Here is a 26,176-nt window from a genome sequence, read left to right on the forward strand (position 1 = left end):
TCCCCTGGCACAACTTGATATTCCCTCTCTTTCTATCACTGTTACCTGGGGGAAGAAGCCAAGTCCCACTTCCCTTGTAGAGGTAATTGTAGCTCAATGAGTTCTCCCCTGAGCCTCCTCTTCTTCAGACTGAACAATCCCAGTTCCCACAGCTGCTCCCCATAAGGCTTGTGCTCCAGATCCTTCACAGCTTTGTTGCCCTTCTCTGGACACACTCTGGGGCCTCAATTTCTTTCCTGTAGTGAGGTCCCAGAACTGAACACAGTACTTGAAGTGCAGTCTCACCAGAGCTGAGTACATGAGGAGAATCACCTCCCTGCTCCTGCTGGTTGCTCTATTTCTGATACAAGTCAGGATGGCTTCTTTGTGTTCAGCCAAGCACTGACAATCAATTCTAGATCCTTTGTCTCCACTCAGCTGTCCAGCCACTCTGCCCCAAGCCTGTAGCAATGCATGGGGTTGTTGTGAACAAAACGCTGGACCCAAGATGTGGTCTTATTAAAGCTTATGTCACTGACGTCAGCCCAGTGATTCAGCCCATCCATATCCCTCTGAAGGACCTTACTACCTTCAGACAGATTGATGCTACCTCCCAGCTTAGTGTCATCCAAAAACTTACTGAGGTGATGATCATCCAGATCATGAGTAAAGATATTAAACAGGACAGGCCTAAACACTGATCCCTGATGAATACCATACGTAACCTGTCGCCAGCTGAATTTAACTCTATTTACCATTATTCTCTATGTGTGGTTGTCCAGCCAGATTTTTATCCAGGAAAGAGTACACCTGCCCAAGCCATGGACTGCCAGCTTCAATGCAGACAAGCCTCTAATACTGCTTGTATTCAATGTATAAGCTGCTTCTCAGGTGACTACCAGAATGTAGCAAAGCTAGAAAACTTTTTGCTTTGAATGGGACAAAGTAAAGTTTTCTGTATGGTCACAGTCATCAAATTATGTTTCTCTGCTGAGAAAGAAAAAGTGCATGCAGACTCATGCAGGTCTCATTTGGTCCTGCTGCAAGAATACAAATATGAACAAAAAATTCTGGGTCACAGGACAGCAAGTGATTTGTGCTGATATTCATGGGATCAAGAAAAGTTGCATTTCATTATTATTTTTATTATTATTATTGTGGTTGTTATTGTTTTATTGTAACTATTCATCTGGCTACACTGAATGTGGAGTCAGTATAATTTGTTGGCACTGTCACTGTAAATGATTCTGTTTGTCCTTGTTTACCAGTCACAAAGAGTTCACATAAACTCTCTGGCGATCTTTTCCAACAGCATTTGGTGATGTCTTAATAACATGCAACATTCTTGACAATATTGTTGACAGTCCCAGAAAGACAGAAGTAACAATAATCTCAGAATAAACTGAAAACAAATTTGTGTCAAAAAAGTTTGGCGCATTGAAAAACAATTTTTTTTATTTTTTTTTTACCCATTAAGGTACCATGTTCAACTTGAAGCTCTTTCCACTTGCAATCATTTTGAAACATTTATATATTTTTAGACAGTCTGTGCTTAAATAAAACTCTTTATTATTCCCCTTGCAATGTTTTCTGTAGAATCAGTAGGCTACTAATGGAGACATTAGTACTGTTGGCATTTGCCAGGTCTCATGTGCTAGAAGCAAAGCTTCATCTCTGCTTTCACCTTACATTTAGTTGGCATCCAGCAACACCCACTGAAGAGATATATTAGTGGGGAATATTTTTGTGGCAACAGCAGTAACTATGACAATCTATAGTAGTGTGCAATTATATCCCAGCACAAGAAGCAACGGAAAAAGAAAATCAGAAGTAACAATACTGTAATACAGTACAGTATCAACCTCTAAACCTTCACAGTAGGTTTAAGTTCGTAAATCCATTTAAGTTTACTTACTCCAGTTTTCTAATACTGTGAGAAGGTAAGAGCTGAGAAACTGCTCTGGAGACAGATAGACTAGAGAGCCATGTCTCCTTTGAAAGTGCCTAAAGGTTTCTTTACTGAGTTAGCAAAGCTTGTGCTTTGAGTGATGTAATGAACATTTGTTAGATCTGCAGCAAAATCAGCCCTGATGCTTTTGTGGAGTCAGGGGGCTGATGGGTGAAGAGCTTTGCACAGTGAGGAATTCTGGAGAAAACTGTACTTGTGCATGTAAAGATTAGAAACAAACCAACATTCGCATGAAGCGAGCTGTCAGGGGAAGCCTTGGTTCATGTATCAGCACATCTTGTCTATTACTGGGATACTGGGCTATGAGGGGATGCTCTTCTCTTGCCAAAATACAAAAGGGGAAAAAAAGGGAGCAAGAAAAAAAAGGAAGAAAGGCTGATAGTTACTCATGTAGCTGGTGTGAACTATCTTGAGAATTAAGGCATGGGCCACATATGTTGGCATGTATCACATTAGTGTCCCAGTCTTGATAGGGGAGGCAAATAGAGTATTCAGATACAAAGGAGAATACACAGCAGATCAGAGGCTGTGGGGGCAGTATGAACCCACTGTCAAGCCAGGTCACCCTGTAGGATGTTTATGGCATATTGCAGCTCAGAAGGTCAATGACAGAAACCTACTGATATCATAGACAATATTCCAAAACTCATCCCAGATTTTTAGCTGCATATATTTCTTGAGAGAAATTCTGCCCTATTCCTTAAGCAGAGAACATTGGGAGTTAAAAATAATAATAATAATAAAAAAATCCCTATACATACAGGGACCAGGTTCAAACCATTGTGCTGTTCTTTCTGTCTGTCTTTTCATAGTATATCTGATAGTGTTTTTTTCATTTTTTGGTATCATTTTGTATTTCTGATGTCTAGACTATTAAGCAATAAAATGCTGTTATTGTTTATCCTCTTAAGTCACTGATACATATTAAAGACTTCTATTCAAGCATAACAAGCGGCTTTCACATCCAAGAATGCAGGAAGTGATTTGGTGTGGTATTTTTCATGACAACATCGTATCTGTCATGGTACAGCCAATTACTGCAGCAGGTTCAGTTCAAATTTTAATATGTTTTAGCTCAGGAAGGAAGGAAGAATACTAACTCTTGTGAAATTATAATTCTATTATTTTTAAGTTATTTATTACTGATAATGATAAAGAAAATCTCCCAAGATCAGCACAGCTTCCACCTCTAAGAAAACAACATTCATAGGGTTTGTAAGGAAAAAATGCTCTCGTTTCTTTTTTGTCTTTGAGGTTTTCTACAATTTCTGATAAATTATTCAATGCCTCACATCATGATTCTTGAGCTTGCTCTCAGATCTATTAAATCCCTGTATATGTAAGTTTTATGAACGCTGTTTGTAAAGATCATGTAGAGTCTAAGTGCATTAGTGACAGGGGTCATGAAATATTGAGAGATTTAACCACATCTGTGAGATAAATAAATATTTCTCCCAGAGGCCTAAGAGCTGGCATGTTCACATCCAACACAAAGCCCTGTGCAATATTGACACTTTATACCCTGCTGCTTGGAATTAATCCACAAAATGACACTGGCTCCTGTACCAGGATATTAGGGTACCACAGCACTTTCAGAATCTTAGGGTGATTCCAAGACGTGTCTTGTCATTGCAGCAATCTTAAAGAGAGAGGAACGAAATTAAAGTGGAAAATGTTCTTTAATCCACAAAAGATTTTTTTTTTCTTTTTTTTTTTAAAGTAAAGTCAATTGACTGGTAAAATCCCTTTTGTGTTCTATTTTTTTTTTCTTCCTCTAGTCATGTTCACAGTAGAATATCAATGAGATTTGTTAAAATGAAAACTTTTGGCTGCGCATAATTAGAGTAAATGAAACGTGTGTCCATTTGCAATGTGCTTATTTTATTTCTGTAAAATTTAATTTCTCAAAGAATGGAGGAAGAAGGAAAATGGGGTAAATGTCAGCTTACATGAGGAGGGATTGACAATTTCAAGGCCAGCTCAGGGGAAAAGAATGGATTGGAAATCTTCCTCCATGACAGGGACAAGTACTTCTCAGAACAAGTCACATGCCCTGGGGTTTGTTTTTTTTTTTTTTTTTTTTGTATGAAAAGCAGACCCCACTGACAAGAATTGAGCATACTATGAGTTCAGACAAACACAACAAATTTCCGCTGTGTATTCTGCTGGAGTGACTCTGGTTGAACATCTACTTCTGTCCCCCCCCTTATATTTTCCACATTACAGAATCACAGAATTGTACAGGTTGGAAGGGACCTCTGGACATCATCGAGTCCAATCCCCTGATAAAGCAGATTCTCTACAGTAGGTTGCACAGGAACGTGTCCAGGTTGGTTTTGAATATGTCCATAGAAAGAGACTCCACAACCTCTCTTGTCCAACCTATCCCAGTGCTCTGTCACCAGGGCACAGATGCAGTGGGGTGCATAGGAAGCCAGACCATCATACTTCTAGCTTACATACGCACAGGCTCAACCGTGTAACAGTGTGGAGCAGGAGAAGCTGTTCAATGCTAAGTTATGTTTCCATTTGAATTAAACTTTGGATATGCCTGGACACACTGTAGACACAGTGGGATCTCATGGATACCAATGAATCAGTAGAGAAATCAACATAACAAGCTGTAAAAGTGTTACTGTGTCAGAGAGATCACACCAAATTTCCAACCATGAATGGTAAGACACAGGGTACTACATATGTCATTCAGTGGAGCCATCTTTCCTGGTTTTATTGTCAGCAAATTTATAAATTACAGAAATTGAAATACAAACCCATGTAGGATGCTCTTTTAGGAAGTCTGTTCACACTGCAGTTCTCCAGATCAAGATACCTCCTGCTACAAAGCTCCACATTTGCCATGCCTGAGGCGATAGACTGCTGCTATTTTTCACTTATTCCTGCAGAACAGCTTAGTAGTCCCACAGGAGATCCAGGGCTCGGACACACAGCCCTATGTGAGCACGCTGTGAATCTGGAGCACCAGGTACTTACCCACTCAATGCAACCAGACCACAGCAGGGTTTAACCAAGCACTGAGCTGCAGTTGCTGGGTTGTCTGCAAGGCAGATCACCCTGAAATTATGAGCTTAGTGCTTCTTGGATACACACATCTCTCCCCTTTAAGTAGTTTTAAAAAGCTCTCTAACTTGTACAGGGCAGCTGAGATGAGTCCCTAAATGACATGCTTAGCATCACATAGGAAATCTTCACAGGACTGTGTCTATCACCTAATCCATTCTTCCCCAGTTAACAAGGGGATAATGTCATGAGTCTTTGCCCTAAAGCAGATATAAATGTTCACATCTCACTTCAGGGGCTGGACAGTTGGTACACAGTATCCCTCTTCCTGTTGCCCAATGCTTCTGCTCTCTTACAAAGCATAGCCTTATTTTCTGGGAACACCATCCTCTTCCTTTCATCCTCTGAAAAATGCTACTCTTGCAAGTTTTTTTGTTTGTTTGTTTTTTGCATCCTATTCATAGAGATACCAATTGATGAGATACACGTAGCAGTCAGACCAGGAAATGTGAAACATATTGTTATTAATTTGGGTCCACATAAATCTTTGTTTGTCATAGGAAAAACAGATCGACTATTTTTAGAAAACACTCATTCCTTTATTTTGTCTGCCAAGCATTTCCAATCTGAATCTCAGAGAAAAAGCAATCTGTTACGCTCAGACATTTGCGTGATGAGGGGGTCTATCAGGTGCCATGGCAAACAAGTGCTCTCTGTACTGCATATTCAAATTTCTCCAGCCCTGCTTCTCTTTCCTCTCCCTCCCCAGAGCGCAAACAGTGGCAGCTATGCCATAAACAAAGAGTGAGTCTGGAGCTGACTTAGCTGTGCTTGAGGAGAAATTCTGCCCATGTCTTTGTGCATTTCTTTTTTTATGACTCCCCTGTCAGACTTTTTACCCCCCTGACCCTGAGCAAATTTGTTAGAGCAAGATGGTCATCTGGTTTTACAGGCTTGGGCAAAACCAGCAACAAGAGACTAGAAGCAAAAAAAGCAGAACATTGGACTATAAATTGCAAAATCCCAGAAGCTAAAGTCAAGGAGAGACAGAAGTTGAAACACTAATGCAATATGAAAAGAGGCATGCCATTTAAATCAGCATTGTAAAGGGTCACTCTGCTATGGCAGCACGGGAATACTTTCCAGATACTCTCTTTTTCACCTTGTCATGTCTTTAAAGGGTTTTATTTCTCTGAAGATGAATAAATTTGCATGTCTTCTGGAGTAGGATTTCCCTCTAAGATGGAATTCCATTTACTCTCTTAAAAGTGAAGTTTCTATTACTAAGTAAGTAAGTAAAGGTGCACAAACTGAAGCACTCTGGGGTGTATGGGTGGTGCATAGGAAGCATTTTCTTATATTTTCTTGTCTAAGGCACATATAAAAGTCTATGCCCACAGTAAGGATGGCGATACTCCAGAATCAGTAGATCTTGTATTAAATCTCAACAGAAATAGCAACCATGACCAACTTATTCTGGACAACAGGATGACACAACTGATACATCAGACATCTCTGATATGATGATTCACTGTCCAGAAAGGAGCTAAAACATTCACATATGACCCCTCCTCTGTGCTCATGGTGAATGCTGGGCAGCAGCTTCTTGCCTCTGTTTCCTTGCTCCTGAAGAAATATCTGTCATGTGGAGGTGCACAGGACCTGCTCTGGCTGTCACTTCTACTTAACATCTGGGTACTAGAGCCATCACGAGAAGAGGTCACCTGAAGGAATAATGGGCTACTCTGAGGGATTTCTGGGGTTTGAATTACTGAAGTAAAATCCTTGGATAATCACACTCCTAGATTCCCTCTTAGCTTTGTTCATCCTAATTTAGGTACCTCAAGCAGTGCTGACTGAGCAAGCATGGAGAGCAGCATCTGTTTTACTGTCAGAAGAGGTGTAGTACCAGGACAATACCACTCTTTGCCCCTTTGCTGGAGAGGAGTTTTAGTGGAGTTGCTTGGTAGCTCTCTACACTTCAGTGGTCTCAAGTTTCATGAGAAGAGGTTTAGATTAGACATCAGGAGGAATTTCTTTTTCAGGGTGGTCAGGTACTAGAAGAGGCTGCCCAGGGAGATGGTGGGTTGACAATCTCTGGAGGCATTTAAGAGAAGTGTGGACATGGCACTAAGAGACATGGCTTAGTGTTGGAACTGAGAGGACAAAAGCTTCAAATAATCTCACTTGGAGGAAAAATTCATTTTCATTGCGCCATAGATTTTCACTGGACAGTTTTCTTGCACAATGCTCTGAAGCATTTTTAAGTCCTGGTTTCTAGCAGAAGCAAGATGTTGAGTATCAAGGGCAGTGGCTCAGATGTGGTATGACAATTCCTTTACTGGTATGTGCTCTCTCACTTTTGTATTGCCTGTTCCCTTGAATTCCTGTCTTCTCTGTTCTCATCCACTCTTCTGTAATTCCTCTCCTCTTTTAACCTCCTTTCTCTCTGTTCCATTTCTTTTCCCACTTTCATTATCTCTGCTTCATCCTTCGTATATAAGAAAGGTTTACACTTTTGCTAGTATGAATTGTAGCCTAACGATCATCAATTTGGCTCCAGCAGAATCTTTCGATGTGATTCGCATTGGCATTCTCATGTTGCTGAGAGAAGTGAATGCACTTAGACTCATAATCTTTGCCCACCGACATCTGAAGCAGAGCATTTCAGGTGTCAGTGCTTTACCCAAATGCGTATCCTCCACCAATCTATTTTCTGTCAGAGCCCACATTTATTGACATTCAAGCCATAAGCCTGCCTTCAAACCTCCAGTTGTCTGAGGGGAGCATGATGGCAGATCTTCAAAGTGTTAACTTCTTATTGTTATTACCTCCAATAACCTACATCCTGAGTTACCTATATATTTTAGCAACACTTCAGAGTATCACCTCAGACTGAGCACATTAATCTGACTGAATGCAGATATCTAGAACATAGGCAATTATGTCTGAACAAAACACTCACAGCAACATTTTTAGAACGTGCAAGTCACCTCAACCCAAGGCAGACATCTGAAGAAGTCGATGTTTTGCACACTACAAGTATTTCTTTATGTTGAGAAGGAAGTGAAAGGAATCCCACCAACTGAAATTGATGGGGTCAACAGACTTGATGCCTTTTGCTCAATGGAGACATAAGAAACAGGTGGATTTCACCCCATATGAAGTCATTCAACCCCTGTTGCAAGTGAAGGGACATGTCAGTGCTAGGAAACAAGAAGGAAGCACAAGGCATAGCCTGCACAGGTAGGAGCCTAGGAGGCTCTACATGCAGTCAAAGAGATGCAAAAGGCAACATAGCTCAAAAAGGCTGCTCTGAAATTTTCTTGGGCTCTCTAGCAGCAGAGAGACTTACTCCTAAACATAGGCATCTATACAAATACAGGTAATTTCAATATTCCTTATTGGGTGTCATCTGGAGGAACATAGGGCACAACCATTTGGCCACTGGTCACACTGCCTTTCTTACTAATTCTTAAGTCAGAAAACATAGTGCCGCATCTATATGAGTGTCTTTTAGGGGAAGTCAGCACTGCTTTGCTACTGTTCTGTATTACAGAAGGCTGTTTTTGTTCTTCTGATCTCTCTCCCACAACTTAGGCCATCTTATGCCATTTTCCTTCCAGTTCAAGGAACAACACCCAGAACCAGCCATTTCCTTTGTATCAGATGGTCATTTGTGGTGGCCTGCCTTTTCCTGGCAATTTTTATGTGCCTGTTTCAGAAAAACACAGAGGAAAAAAAAAGAAGACAGGCATACTGCAGTAGTCTATATTTTTTTGTCTTTGGAATTAAAATGGAGATCTATCTTCTTGCCAAGAGGCAGCAGGTCCCTGTGTTCTTCTAATAAACATATAAGTAAAAGAAGCTGCAGATGGTGGATGATTAGATTTTGTTCCTGAAAGATGCCACAGCCTTTAACATCTGAAAATTCACAATTTTCAGACACAGTTAAACTGCCCAAAGACATGTGATAGGTTTATTTGTAGCAACACAGAACATGAAAGAGACTCATAACAGTACAGAAAACTGTTATGCGGTTGTGCTATCAATTACTTCATGGTATTCTTTGGGACACATTTATGCTTGCAAAACAGAAAAGTCATGTAACATAAACATCTTTTTGGCTGCAGCTTTTTGGAAAACCTGTTACTATAACTTGCCCAGCATTTACACCGCATTATGCAGTGTAAATATGCACCATACACTTAAAGAATGTAGAGTCCAAATATGTAAGAATGCTCTTCATCAGATGGAAAAATATAAATGAAATGACCGTATGATGACATTACTTACAGAAATATTTCTTGCCCTTCATATTTCTTACACATTCAGTATTTTAATTAAAAACTGCAATGCTTTAATTATTTTTCATGAAAACGCATTTCTCACTTCAAGGTCGAGGAAGGCGTTTCAGCCAGTGACCGAAAAATAATAGTATAAAATACGTGCTGATTTAGATTTTCAAAATTGATTAGTAGTTTGAGGTTGCGACAGCAATTTGTGTAGTGTTCCCAGTTTACTAGAAGCTAAAATTGATTAGCACTTTTTGAGAAGTGCCGTGCTAATCAAGGTAAATTAAGTCATGAAATGGCTTGATTACTAGACAATTTGCCCTTTCACAGAACCTTTAAATAAAACTAGTTGGGGAAACATTTCCTGACAGGAGATCTGCTAAAACAATTACTTGTACTGGAGAGAAGATAATCATTTCTTCTTTTGTGCTTTTCTTTTTTTGCTTTCTCACATCTTTTCAGTAAATAACTAACCCATATTGGTCTACTGAATTTTTTCTTTCTTTCTTGCACTTTTCATTTCAAGACATAATCATATTCACTCTGATAAATAATTCTGTGTGCTATCAGCCTGCCTGCTACCGCGGTAAGATGTAGTGAAATAATCTGTGGACTGTAATCTGGAGGTTTAAGTCTGCTGCCCCAGTTAGAAATAGTTCTAGCAAGACAGATAGGCCAACAAATCCATCTTCAGAGTGAGTACTTTTTATTCTGAAGATATGTGTATGATTTTAAGACAAAAGACACCTGAACATTATTTTCACTTAGGGATGAAGTTCAGATACACATGAGAAATGTATTAAGCCAAAATAAATTGATTTTGCAATTATTCCACCAAAGGTAGTGGAGACAAAATCAAACAATTGTCATTGCCTTTGAGAATGTTTCAGCTCTGATAACCATTAATGAGATCTACCTAAGCACTGTTGCTGTGGACTCTTCCCTAGATTTTTCTCCCAGTTAGCCTGTGTTCTTCTGATCAGGGCATCACCAAGGGGAAGCACACAGTTTAAAATACCTCTGAGAACACACAGATGTGTGTACTTAATGGAGTTCATGGTGTTTTACTCTAGTCATGTCAACCCCAGATATGAGTAAAGACTGGAAGAAGAACTCATGGAGAGCAGCCCTGTGGAGAAGGACATGGGGGTCATGAGCCAGCAGTGTTCTCTTCCAGTCTGGAAGGCAAACAGTATCTTGGGCTGCAACAAAAGAGGGATGGCCAGCAGGAAGAGGAAGATTGTTATTCCCCCTCCTCTGTCCTCATGAGACCCCATCTAGTGTATTGTGTCTCACTGGAGCCTGGAGGTCCCAATACAGGAGGGATGTGGAGCTGCTGGAAAAGTCCAGAGGAGTGCTATGACAGTTCTCAGAGGGCTAGAGCATCTCTTCTATGAAGATCAGTTAGGGGAGCTGGGCTTGTTCAACCTGAAGATAAGAGGTCTCTGGAAACACAACTGTGGCCTTCCAGTAATTGTGGGGAGCTTACAAACAGGAGTGGGAAGGCTGACTTTTTACACAATCTGATAATGATAGGACAAGGGTAAATGGCTTTAAAATAAAAGAGGGACAATTTAGATTAGATGTTAAGGAGATATTCTATACACAGAGGGCACTATACAGAGTGAGGCGCTGGCACAGCTGACCAGAAAAGCTGTGGTGCCCTGTCCCTGGAGGCACTCAAGGCCAGGTTGAGTGGGGCCCTGGGCAGCCTGAGCTGGTGGGGGAAGCCCTCCCCATGGCAGGGGTTGGAGCTGGGTGGGCTGAGGTCCCTTCCAATCCAGACCTCTCACGCATATGCACATTCATGCACACCGGGGACACAATGCTAAGCTGAAGTCTGCTCCATCTTTTCCCCGTCATAAAAAGTAATTTTGTGTGAATAAAAGTATGTAATGGAGATCTGCACAAACAGACTGTTTGCTGAGCCAGAGCTCTTTACATGGCAACATAAATCCTTGTCTGCAGCCTGTGTACCTCCAAGCACAGACAACAGAGTCCTTGCCAAACCCCTCCCAGCAGCGTTGGCACCAGTGCTTTGTGTTAGTCAAGCCAGATGACTGGTTTTTAATAAAGTGATTGGATACATATTACACTAAGAAACATTATCTGTATTCACACCTGGCTGAGACGTATGGAGCTCAAGGCTGGTTTACTAGAGAGTAAACTGTGGTTTTCTGTGGGAGCTGGGCAGCTTAGTTGACTTAAGGGAAGAGATAGGGCTGTGGGGATTGTCATCAAGTGAATCTTTTCAAGTATACTGAGATACCAGAGTGAAATTCTCATGCTGTGGGGGAAGAAGGAGAATATATTTAAAAAAAAAAAAAAAAAAAAAAAAGGAATGTAAATCCCAAATTCTTTCTGTATTTCCATTTTCTTTTTTGTACACGATCAGATATGCTTTTGCAAAACTGCTCAGACATCACAAAACATATGTAGATCTATGCAAATCTGCAGACACCTGGCTTTTGTTCTGCAGATAGTGCCAGAACTGCAGATAGCTTGGTTAGAAAAGTTAAAAACTAATAGCAGAAGTTCTGTGTATTCAAGATTGTTACATACCTGCTTGCATTTCCTTTCCCCTCTTGTTTGTGAAAGGCTGCCTGCCTATCTTTCTTCCTACCATTTCCATATCCAGTAAGAACCTGTCTTGTGTAAGAATTCTGACTCTGCCTTCACATCCCCTCCATCCTCTACAATATTCATCAGTGTCGATCTGTCTGCAGAAAGATATAACTATCTTTATATTTTTTCATATTTTCTTTGTTTGTGTCTTTTTTTCCAGGCTGTCCCTCCTGTCCTGAAAAAAGAAAAGGACAATTTTTCTTTCCAATAAACAAATAAAATAAAACACAACTAAAAAAACCAATGGCTTGAGAATTACAGTTCAGGAAAGTAAGAAATGTGTTCGGAGTGATAAGTAGGCATGGGCAGCCACACTCCATGGCAGAGACTGAAGGCTGAGTGTTTTGATTATGTTCATATTGATTGTAGCTATCTTTTCAGTTTCTCACACACTCCTCATAAATTATACGCCCTTGCAAACTATGCCAGTTGGCATTTAAAATTTGCTTCTTTACCATGGGGAGAAATTGAACAATTAACAAAGCGGTAACAATTGATGCTTCCTCTCTTCCTGGGAAGACAGAACTCGAGGATAAAATCCATCTAGTGTGGATGCTGTATTCAGTTACCTAATACAGATATATGAAATTATAGTTTTTTAATCTGAAAGTGAAGCAGCATTTTTTAATATTCTGTTTCAAAATCTTAAAAAAGAGAGAGAACAAGAGAGAGAAAAAGAGAGAAGGAAGGAAGGAAGGAAGGAAGGAAGGAAGGAAGGAAGGAAGGAAGGAAGGAAGGAAGGAAGGAAGGAAGGAAGGAAGGAAGGAAGGAAGGAAGGAAGGAAGGAAGGAAGGAAGGAAGGAAGGAAGGAAGGAAGGAAGGAAGGAAGGAAGGAAGGAAGGAAGGAAGGAAGGAAGGAAGGAAGGAAGGAAGGAAGGAAGGAAGGAAGGAAGGAAGGAAGGAAGGAAGGAAGGAAGGAAGGAAGGAAGGAAGGAAGGAAGGAAGGAAGGAAGGAAGGTTTATTCTGTCTCTTGGAAAGAGAACAAAGGAAGTCTCTATGTAACCCAATAATGGCAACAAAAAGCAGAAGTTATTTGTATTAATAGCATGCTGTTTATGAATTTAAAGATTATCCATAGTATTCCTAATAGCTTTTATTCATAGAGTAGGCAACTTCATTGGCAGTAACAGTACCATAACTTGTCAAAAGGTAGTCACATGAACCAAGCCTGGAAGGAAAATCATTTGCACTTACTAAATTTCCACTATAATACCAGTAAGACATATGACTATCCTCAAACAGACATGATAAAAGCAAATATTAGCTGATAACCTGGATGTCACATTTTCAAGTGCAGCATATTTACCTGGCATAACACCAGGCTATGTAAAAGTATGCAGGCTAGTATGTGCACTTGAAGTAGCATGGTTGAGGTTCAGAGCTACAGATGGTGGACATGTCCTCCCAGCACAGCTATCCTAATTCCAGGAACTCAATTATCTCTGATATATATACATACAAATATACACTCTGTTGATAAGTTCAGAAAGCCATATTTAAAATTTAGTAGTTTTATACATAAATGTCGATAGAGATGTCTCTCAGAGGCCTGTTTTTGAAAACCTTGCCCACAGTAGTTCTTATGCACTAAAAACCTAACACCAAAGTAGCATATTTAAATATGCCAAAGCAAATGTAGCCCCGTAAATATGCAAGACACCATGCAGCCTAATGTTTCCAAACAGATTGTGTCCTATTTAAAAGGGGATCCTATATTTAAAAAAAAAAAAAAAAAAGAAAAAAAGAAAAAAAGAAAAAAAAAAAGAAAAAAAGAAAAAAAAGAAAAAAAAAAGAAAAAAAGAAAAAAAAGAAGAAATTAAATTTCTTCTATTTAATTAAATTAAATAGATTTTAAAGCAAAAAATTAAAGTGACTGTGAAATGTTGTCTAAATTTTTTTATACTGAGATATTTCATACTTTTGCCAATGCATCTCCTTCTTCTATGACTATCCAAAGCTTATACCTTCTTGACAATGAAAATATCTGATGGGATACATATTTTTTCACGTGCTGTGCACAGAGTTCTCTACAGTGTCCAAATAAAGCGCCACAGTTGACAAACTTGCTCCTGTTAATTGCCAGCTCCTCACTTTCAGGGCTGCATAAATTTTCTCAATAAAAGACACTGTCAGGTCAAAAATCTCACAACATGCTTTTGATGCCAAACCAAACACAAATTCTGCAGGCCTCAAACTGGTAACACCTTTCTATATTTTTGTTTTTGTTGTTGTTCTGGGTCTGTGGGATAACAGCTTCAAATTCATTCTGATGTGATGGTATTTGCTGCATCTGTGAGGCTGCCAATTTCTAAATGACTTTGGCTGAGAAGTTGTGCTCTGAGTGAAGATCCTGTTCCTACTGCTGGTCTTGCTTTGCTACCACCTCAACTCCCAAACTCTGCTCACCAAATTAACAGGGACACCATGAGAAAAACAGCTTATATTCTTCTTGTCCATTCTTGGTTATAATATAATAGCTCTAGCATGATAGTGCTGCTTTTTCACAGATCTGTTTTTAATGCTTTCTCCAAAAGCTTTGTTTCCTAAGGTAGGTCAAGTTACCCTCTTTTCTGGCCCACACCACTGCTTGTCTTGGGTTCAGTCACAGCCTGACTGCTGTGGGCTGTATGATGGGACAAATGACCTTCATCCTCCACATTTTTTCCTTCAGAACCTAGGATATAAACATGATGTGTATCTCGGCATTTCTGTTAATCTTGCTGGTGAAGTCTTGCTTGATGCAGCTTAGGTGGAATGTCTATCATGTAAGCTAATACTTTCCCTGTACATAGTGCAAATCCCCAACTGGTTTTTTCCACACATCCAATCTCTCTGCAGTAAGGTAAGAGGGACAGATGGAGAAGAATCATCTCCACCTGCTCTGCCTTACAAGGTGGTCTTGGCCTCATGGAGCCACTAGCCAACACTGCTGCTTCTACATTCTTCTTTCCCGTAGCATGTTTTCATGATGACAGAAAACTTTCTAAGATCCCCAGGAGGGCTATATTAGTATCACTCCTAGCTTGGTTAAGCCTCTCCCGCTGTAAAGTCCTGCAGTCTAACTCAACGCTCAGCACGAAGCTGCCCTTGGCTCTCAGTGTTCGTGTGCTGTCACTCACACACAGCTTTTCCAGACTCTGGCTTAAGCAGCTTCAGGGTGGCCAAGGACTTGGCAGCACATTAGACCAACAGTTCAGCTGCACAAAGCTGATCTCACCTTGCTGTGTGCCAGTGTGCTAAATGAACAAATGAGGCCAAAATTACCTTGCATTCCTTTGCCATCAAACTGATTTTTATTACTTTTTTTTTTTTTTTTTTTTTTTTTTTTTTTTTTTTTAACATGTTCATTCTTATCCCTTTGATCCTTTGAATTATAAAACAATTGTCCAGGAAAACACAGAATCACAGAATGACCTGGGTTGGAAGGGACCTCAAGGATCATGTAGTTCCAACCCCCCTGCCTGGCAGGGCCACCAAACATACACCTTTACTAGATCAGGTTGCCCAGGGCCCCGTCCAACCTGGTCTTGAACACCTCCAAGGACGGGGCATCCACAACCTCCCTGGGCAGCTTGTTCCAGGACCTCACCACTCTCCTAGTAAAGAAATCAGCTCTATTGAACAGTACCCACCATGAAGTTATCAGTTTTCTCATTCCAGCATCCTCCCTAGTCCATCTAGAGATAAAGTCCCAGTTCAAGATCCATTTTCAAGTAACAGGTATTCCCATGCTTCCTACACAGTCTATCAGGACGCTTCAGTGAACCTGGCTGGGCTTCTGCCAAGGAAAAAATGTGCTCAGAGAATCTGCCACTCCTGTTTACTGCTCTTTCATTTGAGACAGAACAGGGGAAACAGTGCTTGTATGCACTTCTCATTCTCTGTGGAGCATCTGTTCCTACTGGTGATCTTGGCTAAAAATTTCTTACTTTGGTTCTTCTCAATCTGATTAATTTTAACCTTCATATAGACATGGCTTAATTATCTTTGACGGATTTGCCACTGCACTTCATATCTTTCTGGAGAACATTAGTTTTTCCCTCTCCCCTTCCTTCCTCTCCCCTCCCCTCCCCTCCCTTCCCTTCCCTTCCCCTCCCCTCCCCTCCCCTCCCCTCCCCTCCCCTCCCCTCCCCTCCCCTCCCCTCCCCTCCCCTCCCCTCCCCTCCCCTCCCCTCTCCTCCCCTCCCCTCCCCTCCCTTTCCCTCCCCTCTCCTCCCTTACCCTTCCCTTTCCCCTGTCCCTACCTCTGCCCCTTTCCTCTCTTCTACTCTCGTGTCTTCTATTTTGAAGTTCATAATTTAATTTCATAATTGATCAGATTGTATTTGCTGCCAGCCTATCATACGGCTATTTTTTATCACCTGTACAGATGGGCACACCTAACTCTAACTTGGTTACTTGGCAGATTGGTTTGTCTCCACAGAATTGTAGATAGAGAGTGTCTGGGGATAGCCCCACTACACTAGTCGATGAAAAGGAACACATGGATTTGAACTGCTAGAACAGTCATGCAAACAGCTAGGCAATTTTTTACTGCATGTTCAAATAAATGATTATAGCACTGCATGGCTGTTGATGAAAACGGCACATTTTCTATCTCCAATCTCCTTTTTTAAAACTATTTTGTTTTTATTTTTTCCTCCTGAAAGTGGAAGCTTTTCCTTTGTTTGCCTATGGATCTCTTTCAGTCTGATCTCTCTTGATGCCATAAGATGATTTTCAGCTCAAACAAAGAGAGAAGGTCATACGCTAAATTGCCATTTGATTATAAATGTATCCTGCACTAAATACAGAAGGATTGTTTGCTGCTGGAGAAAAAGTAAAATAATTGTTCTGTCACTAAAAGGAAATTAGAAGTTTGCATACACTGCTGTTGCTCAGGGTCACTTTCTGTCATACTCACTTTTTTCAGCTGGGCAGTTTTTACCCTGCTCTGCTCACTCTATGATGTACCTCCTCCAGCAGACAACCAAAGCATTAACCAAAGTTTGGGTGAAAATCCAGATGGAAGATTATGGAATCAACGTATCTTAAATGGGAGGGATGAGTAATGCAGCTTACTGTCTTAGTCACCCACAAATCCAAATTACGTGCCACATGTTACTTCTTAAGCTAGCCATGAGCCGTTTACTTTCTTTTTTTTCTTTTCTTTAATTTTAATTAATGTGTACTAAATGCCTTCAATAACTGCAGAGCTGAGAAGAAAAATCACTCCTGTAAACAGTGTTTTGATTTTGTCTTAATTCATCCTGAGGTCAGATGTTAAGACGTATTATGTGGAAATGTGCTGGTCCTTATTTTTTTCCTTTGGGTGTCACTAGTTTCAGCAGTTCACAGGGCTGGTAGTTCATGCAGTGCATAATCAGAAGCTGGTCAATCCGATTTACTCTCAGTTGCTCCTTGTTAAAAATGAAAAATGAGATACACACTGAGATACAGGTGTTGCATGTTTCTGGGGGAACAGCTTTGGAACACAGCTGTAGAGTGGGTACTTCCAGACACAGCAATATGTATGTATATGCTGACATTTTGCTGAACCAAAATCCCAGCACTGAATATCTTAAGATAAGATTAAATCCAGATTTAAACCAGGCAAGCTTATCCAACTCTAATAAATAACATACTCATTACTGGGATGTAGATTTGCTTGCTTAGAAGTCTGTGTGTCACTGGGTGGATTAGTTGCAAATTAGGAGCCTCGTTATTGTTGTGTCCATGTGAGCTGAGCCACATACACCTGTGGCTGTAATCACAAATGAAATGTATATGGTTTGCACTTGAGGAGAGGGAAGAATCTGTTAGTTAAAATGGACACATTATAAGCATTGTCCCTTCCTGGAAGCATTCCACAAATTGAACAGATGGCAAAAGCCTGATGACTTTCCATATATTTTATCTGGATCACAATAGAGGTGACACAGAACCCTACACTACAATGATGCATGTCCTCCCCTCCCTCCACTATCCCATTGCCAGCCCTTCTCTTTCCCACTGCTGGCCAGAAAAAATATCAGTTTTGTTTTAGTACAGTCCCAACTCCATGCCAAGACAATCAAATCCTAGGGAGGGTGGAAGTACACTTATGGCTTTGCCGTTTAGTTTGCTTTCGGTACTAGCCACTTCTGCTGGGAGGCCAAGCTAAAACCGCGGCAGCTAACAGAATAGCAGAGGTGCTGAGCTCTGACCTCAGACACACCTGGCAGTAGGATATTGAGCTACGAAATATGCTCTGAGAATTCAAAGGGGATCTGTAGTGCGAGTAAGGCTCACATCTGTACTGATCTCTGTAGTGCCTTGGAAAGTAAAATCCAGTGGTTTTTCTCAATGAGCAATTCAGAACGAATGCTTGCCTGCATTGGACAGCATTCTCATGAAGAAATAAATTTTTCATTTTTTAAATATAACATCACACCTACTTTACAATTTCTACGGCTTTGTATTACAGTTTGCTGGCACACATAACTGATCCTATAAACTTTACTTCAGCAATGTCACGTAACGTCTGTGGGGAGTTCAATCAATACATAAGCTCTCTCTCCTTCACTGCTGAATGATTTCACCACCAAATGACTTTGTTTAACTCTGAGAAAGTGGCCAGCCATCCTATGTCACTCAAAAGAAGAAGAAACCTGGACTCTTTAAGCCTGGGGAGTGAAGAACCGCACACCACCATTATTTCCCTAGAGCTCCAGCAGTGTCCAAAGGAGGCTCAGATATGCAACATCAACACATAAGGCTGCAAGAACTCCCAGCTGTACAGAAAAGGCATAACTGTCTTTTTCTGAGCCAGAATCAGGGTGCTTGCTCTGACAATAACCTCTAGGGAGCTGATTACAGATCTAGGAGGTAGGCAGCTTCTTGAAGAAAAAAGCTTTGGGGATTTTCCTATTCTGTAGTGAATCTATGTGTTGTGGTTTAGTCCGGCAGGTGGCTCAGCACCACACAGTCATTTTCTCCCTCCCTCCCTTCCTGGTGGGATGGAGGGGAAAACTGAAAAAAAAAAAAAAAAAAAAGAAGTAGGACTCCTGAACTGAGAGAAAACTATTTACTAGGATAGAGAAAAGGAAATAACAAATGATGACAAGCAATTGTTCACTATGCACTGATCAGTGCCCAGCTAGCCCCCAGCCAAGCAGAAGAGCGAAATGCACAACCTTCAAGACTCTCTGCATGATGCCATATGGTATGGAATATCACTTAGGCCAGTTTAAGTCAGCTGTTCTGATTCTGATTCCTCCCAGCTCTTCACTGAGAAACTGGAATGGCCTTGACACTGCACAACACTGCTAAACAACAACTATAAGCATTAGAGAGTTATCAGCATTTCTTTTCTTCTAGAATGAAAACATAGCATCACACCAGACACTAAAGAAAACAATTCCACCCCAGCTGAAACTAAGACTCCCCTACACCTTATACCAGCTCTTGTCTACCGTGCTCTGTTGGTACACCTGGGTTTAACCTCCTTGAACTGAAAGAAATTTGTCAAGGATCAATTCAACTAATGCTCTTACTTCAACAGAGAGAAAGGTTTTTGCTCTTTAAAGGCAGAACAGAATGCTCTTTTGGTATTGTTAGATGATATTTTAACAGAAAATTTACTAAACAGAAAGTTAAATCAGTCTCCAAAACGTGCTCCTGTTTCACAGAGCCTGTTCCAGCCAAACACACAGAGTCAGACTCATGACATATCTGCATCAAGAAGATGAGCTGTTGTTCTGATTGATTTATGCTGAATTTTACCAAAGGTGCCAGCTGTCAGTTACATGAGTGGTTTCCTGGTCAGAAAGAAAATGCTGCAACAACACACCTTGTTAGGGCACCTATCAGCTCCCCATGGAGTCACCTTATCTAGTCAACTGTCAAAAGCAAACACTTACTCATGGTAGGCAGCTCTGTGGAGCTAACAGAACTGTCAAAGAATTAGGTATTTCTTAGTGTCACTGATAGAACTGCTACGTCCATTCCCAGATGCTGATTCTAGAATTGATATGCACAGCCTCTTCTTCTAACACTTGAGTAGGGATTTTGTTATTTGTATAAAAAAAAAAATGTTGACATAGTAAAAGGGGGAACTGAAGCCTCTGGTGGCCACAGCACAGGGCAATCACACCTAGAAGGGGCCTGGAGCCTGAAGGTGCTTCCAGGCTCAGCTCTCTTGAGGGATATGCTCCCAGCATCATTGGCATTGGCTGAGACAACATTAGTTAGTAGCTTGGTGGAGGGAGTTCTTTTGCAAAAGTACCTTTAGCCAAGAACTGCGTAGGTGCTGACTGTGTAGGTATTGTGTGTGTAGCAAGGCAGAGTCTTTGCCCTCTATATGCAGTGCAAGCAAGGAGATAGAAGAAGGATGTGTAATTGGAGGAGGTGGAGGCAGAAAAACTAATCTGAATTTGCAGATGAGGAACTGTACTATCTTGATTTTTGAGTGCTAGCAACAGAACATCAGGGTCAGACTCCTATAAAAGGAATTGTTTACCAATGTTTTCCACTGGCAGGTAGCATCTTATAAGACATTAGAAATTATAAAGGAATAGCGTTGCATCGGAATGAAACTTCTTTTTAGGTCTTGTGGCAATGTATTAAAACTTATCACATCTGAGTGTTTGTCAAGTACAATATGCAAGTAGCTAATGTTGCAGTCAGATGCATTTTTCCAAGGAATCAGCTGCTTTCTTACTGCATTTATCAAATATATCTCCATGGAATGGTGTTTCCTAAGACATGAATCAACACAACATATGTTATAGTGCTTCAGCTTTATTTTCATAATGGAAAGAAGCTGCTTTAATAGCATCTGTTGTAGTGCTGGGAACATATTCTGTCATCATTTTTCAGTGAAAAAAATTCAATTTCAAGTAAAACTTGGATAGAAGTTCAATGAAATGTGCAGGCTAGTGTGGTCATTCCTTCTATTATCTAGTTATCTGCTCTTATCTCCTTCCCCTTCTTTAATTATTTTGCAGAGTTAGCACAAAAACACAGTAAAGGGAAAACTGAGACTGTGTAACTTCTGAATGTAGATATTCTTTTTCAGCTTAGTGAAGAATTTTGACTACAATGTCCTATTGAATTCATCAGTTTATTTTCATTTAGAGTTGTATGTTCCTTGTGCCACTGTTGTCTTCCTATAATTAACATTGTTGATTATCTTCCTTTGAGAAAATAATAAAATGTTGCTGTCCCAAGGTTTGGTAAACTGCCTTTAACCTAATTTGTATTATGGGACACAAATTACTTGGGAATCCATGTGCTACTAAACGTCACTTCCACTCTTGTCCTAGCAATGACAAAAACAATTTGTAAGTCATTCTAATCAAAAGAAGAATGCTGAAGAACATCCTTCCTGTTCTTTCACAGTTCTTCCAATAACTGCATTAGCATGGATTTTCAAGGTCCTTCCACTCTTACCAAGGTCATGCAGTAGACAAAGGCAGCAGAGGATGGATTTTGAGTTCCTTCTCCAGGGATAGTAACAAAAAGTTCACAGAAGGTTTGAAGATGTTTCTCTCCTTTTTACCAAACTAAGGTGCAGGGAATTGTAGAAAAAAAAAAGTGCAGCTAAGATCAGAAGATTGTATTAGTTTTTATCCACTCCAAACACTCCAGCTATGGTTAATAATTCATGTTTCCATGAAGTATGGTGAACAAGAAAGTGTGCAATGACTGGATACATGATACCTGTTCCAAAGAGCTTTAATTGAAGTTAGACTTGGAGGGATTCCACACGAAAGGGGAAGAGAAGAAGGAAAGTGTCTGAGGGCAACAGAGGGGGTTTTTAGGGTGATAAACAATTATTAAAGCAGTCTCTGCTCCTTTGAGTTTGGCTTTATTAATTGTAGAGTAATCAAAGTTAAATTAAACAACAACAACCCTACAGCCAGCCCAGGCAATGCCCTTTGAAAATCCCTGTTTGTTCAGTAGATTAGGATGTACTGACACATACACTTTACTGATGGGTATTGAAATGCCTGGATTGAAACATTTTCCTATATATAAAAATAGAGAGGGGAAATAGGAAACTTTGACATATAAAAGGATGATAAACTAGAAACATAATTTAAAAGAACTCTGCCAGTGTTTGAATGTCAGGCATTTTCTGCTTCATGAATTGTAATCTTTGATGGGGGGGCAGGGAGACAGGGAGACAAGCTCATTTCAAGTCAGAGAGCAACAGAAAGAATTTCTGATGAAAACCCAGGTTGGCTTAAAGGTACATTTAGATCTCAGCAGCTCTTGCTGGCAAGGTCTGATGACTTTTTCTATCAGAGAGTTCAGTCCTCCTACAAATATAACCCTGATGGTGTGTGTCCAAAGGAAGGTAAGGAAGCTGAGAAGGATCTGGAGCATGAGTCCTATGGGGAGCAGCTATGGGATTTGTGATTTTGCAGTATGGAGAAGAGGAGGCTCTGGGGAGACCTTATCACTCTCTACAACCACCTGAAAGGAGGTTATAGCAGAGAGAGAGTTGGCTTGTTCTCCAGGGTAACAGCGACTGGATGAGAGGGAATTAACTTATGTTGCACCAGGGGAGATTCAGGTCGAATGATAGGAAAAAAAAACCGAGAAAGTGTGGTGAGGCAGTGGCACAGGCTGCCCAGAGAGGTGATGCAGTCACCAGCCCTGGAGGTGTTCAAGAACTCTGTGGATGTGGTACTAAGGGATGTGGTCAGTGGTCATGGTGGGGGTGGGCTGGTGGCTAGCCATAATTATCTGAGAAGTCTTACCAACTTTAGTGCTTCTATGATTCTGTGATTCAGTGCTGACAAAGTAAGGCACTACCTGGAAACACATACTGACTGCATGTATTTCCACATGCTGTCTAACTTCAACTGTGTTAGAGCAGTCCAAACATAGCCAATATGTCCAGCCCACCACTTATTATGTTTCCTACTAAATGAATGTGTGGGTGCATTCTGAAATCTAGGGCAGCCTTGTCTGACAGGTGCTCATATTTCCCAATGTGGTAAGAGACAAATAGCTCCAGATTCATCCAATTCCTGGTGGGACAGATCTGTGGGCGAACAGGAAAGCCATATCCCATGTGCCAGGGGTGAGGCCCTACAGAGCAGACACTGGACACGTAAATAAGAATTTTTCCTGTCAGCCAAGACACCTCGTCTCTTTATCATGTGCTGGGTTGTAACTCACTCAGAATACTCACTTCCAGTAGGCCGAAGGGTCATGGCATCTGGCTTCTGGCAAACAGCCCCTAGCATTTTTCTCCCATCCTGACCTGCTATCAAGTTGCTTTGTGAACACCCTGCCATGCTGATAGCAGAATTCCTTACTAAAATGAATGTGATCAAGGCTGAATTTGACACAGGGATGTAGCACAGAGCTCAGCAGAAGTACATGTTCCTACCCTCTACATACTGAGATTCTTCTTATTGATTTTTTTCTACTTTTTCGTATGTCCAGGCAGATAATTAAAGCAAAACAAACAGAGAAGGGCAGTGCACTGTTGTACTGAGAGTATTCTAGCAACAAACTTATTCAGCTGTTTGGTACAAAAGCAAAACAACAACAAAAAGTGTTCTTTTCTTACAAATTCTCCCCCTTCATACACACATTCATCTACCTGGGTTTATTCATCTCTGTTTCTCACCCCACTGTTATATTTGATACAATAAGTGTACCAGGTAACAATGTGATTTTGACAGCAGTATAGCTTATTGATGAAGTACTGTTGCCTCTGAAAACCAGGAACAGGTAGGATTTTCCTACTTATTGCCTCCACTCTATGAAGCTATATGAGTACCCTTGTCAATTCTGTAGTCATCTGCACGTGTTCCCCTATCAATATAATACAAAACAACTGAGTTGCAAGGAGCAACACCTGTTTTATTCTTGCCTACACGTCTGAACTCTATTTTAATATTATCTCATATAAGTTGTATTATACATTGAAGCCTTTCGAAAAGAAAACAAACAAAAAAAGTCAATCTGGTCCTTCTGACCTGTAGAAGAGACATAAATTTACTCACTTTAACTGGAAAGCAAGTGTTGCAGACCTTAAAACTTAATCCTTTGAGCTATCATGTTTGCTCAGTAGAAGAGAAAATGATGTCTGGGGACACCAAGCAGCAGTTTCAAATCACTAGTGTATGTTTTCTAAATACAAAAAGCAGCTTTTCCCCTCATAAATCTAGCTGTGTCATCTCCTATGTCCTGTGGACAGCTGTAGCCAACAGACATCTGGACTGGACTGGTAGTAAGACGTGAGCCAATGGTCCCATGTCCTGCTACTTAAAAAGCAGTTATTCTAGACTGTGTTTACCCCAGTAAGGGGTAAATGCATGTGAGTTCAGTTTGGAGACAGTCGTGCTGTTAATGCTTTGTACTGCTAGCCAATAACCTCCAGCCCATCCCTAGGGTAACTCGTCCATACTTTTCAAATCAAAAGGCAGCCACCTCTGGTGCATTGGGACCCTCCAACAGCTGCATCATTCACAGCTCTCATTTCTAATGCCAGTACTCAGCTGGGGCCAGGAGAGTTACAGGCTGACTTCTCCAATGGCCTCTATCATTTTCTTTTGAGTCTAATGAGCTTGACTTACAGGATCAGAGTAAATAAGAGCCAGGGAGCCTGGGAGTACTTTCTGCTGCATCTACTGAAAGGAGCTACCTGGAGAGTGCCACTTGTCAGGCAGTGACTAATAAAACATGTGACATGGGCACATTTAATAAGCATAAACATCAGCGTATGCAGCAGTAAATGTGCATATACTATCTTTTCAGACTTCTCCTGAGCGTGGTGAATTCATACAATCAGCACCAGAAACATGGACAAGAAGGCACATGCAAATAAAAAGCACTCAGATCTCTGGAGCTGCAGCTCTCATCCCTCTCCCGATAAAAGTTCTACATTTCAAAAGCCATCAATCAGCAGGAAGACACAGTTTCTTCTTTTTGACCATAATAGCACATTAAACACACACACACACACACATGCATGCACACACAAAGGAGGGAGAGGAAAAGAGGAAAATTACAGGCGAAACCAAACCGAGACACAAACACTCTTCTTGCAGTTCTGAAAAGCATTCACCAATATCTCATCTCCTGTAGTAAAATTCTGCTCAGTTTCTAGCACTCCTAAAGGCACTTAGCACCGCTCCTGAGCATGCAAAACATTCCATGCAATTGCCTTTGCATCCCAGCAAAGCAGAGAAGATCCCACTCGTTTATCACAGAAATGGAGCAGATGTGAAGCTGTTCCGAGTGCCCCCACATCCCCCCTGCCACCCCCTCCTTCCTTTCTCTGGGTTAACCCCCAGCCCTGCCTGCAGAGGGGACTTACCGAGGGCTTTGCAATGGGAGAATGCAGTTAGGCGCTCTCATGCCTGGGAAGAGCTGCACCCAGTAATGAAGCAGGCACTGAGAAGTCGCACATTCTTTCAATAGCTATTCAGGTAGCGCTGCCAGCTTTCTCAAGCTCTCTGTGTGCATGCACGTGGGGGGAGACAGAGAAGGAGAGATGCAATAAACTCTGTCTGTAATTAAGAATGCTCCTTTCTACAAATTACAGAAGCAAGTTGTCCCTTTAGCAGCCTTTTTGGCATGATCTCTTCAAAAGGAATTCCTTAGAAGAAAAACTGCATCCTTACTACTCTCTTTCTCTCTCTCTTTTTCTTATTATTTTTTTCCCTAAGAAAGAAAAAAAATAAAGCCCACTCTCTTGGAGATTTAGTCATTGATGTATCATAGGGAGGTTATTGTTGGTCGGAGTTTTGATTGATGAAAGTTTTATTATGAAATTCAGCCTAGTTTGCAGCCAAAAGGAGACCCGACTCTGCTCTTTTTAAGGAACAGCCTCGCAGGAAAGCAGTCTAAATCAATAATTTCATACATTTAATGACAGTACTCATGAAAGAAAGTATCTATGCTAAGCAATTCAGTAGCTGGGAAGGTGGTAAATACAATCCAGTGCCTTTTTGTACGTACATAAACCATTAAGGGCAAAACAATACCGCATGTCAGCAAATAGAAAGATTTATAATGGAAGTCCCGAACTTGGAAATATTTTACAGAAAATGCACATTTAGTGCTTCAGTGTGCCAATTCCATGTGGGAAGTGCTTCCAGTGTGTCAGTTAGGGGGTGATGGCTACTTGTTCCTAATGAACATGAAATAAATACTGTCATAAAATTTTGGAACATTAAAGCATTTGGCTTAAGGATTTGAAAGATTTAAGCAAGTTAAATCTCCAAGATAGATCCTTTCTTTATTAAAGAATCCTCTTTCTCTGAAGCTTTAAGATTATTTATACTTTCATTACTTCTGATG

At 40.7% G+C, this 26,176-nt stretch overlaps 1 protein-coding gene across 1 annotated transcript in view; it reads right to left on the reverse strand.

The window, feature by feature from the left end:
• The window catches only part of ST6GAL2 (ST6 beta-galactoside alpha-2,6-sialyltransferase 2), a 174,808-nt gene extending 149,298 nt beyond the window's left edge, over nucleotides 1-25,510 (reverse strand). The window contains exon 1 of the mRNA XM_015849787.3: nucleotides 25,191-25,510. The gene's annotated coding sequence lies outside the window, so the exon portion shown is untranslated. The remainder of the gene's footprint in view (nucleotides 1-25,190) is intronic.
• Between the last annotated feature and the right edge of the window lie 666 nt (nucleotides 25,511-26,176).

This window comes from Coturnix japonica, chromosome 1, assembly GCF_054131305.1.
Source record: "Coturnix japonica strain WE chromosome 1, WE-NBRP24, whole genome shotgun sequence".
Taxonomy (NCBI): domain Eukaryota; kingdom Metazoa; phylum Chordata; class Aves; order Galliformes; family Phasianidae; genus Coturnix; species Coturnix japonica.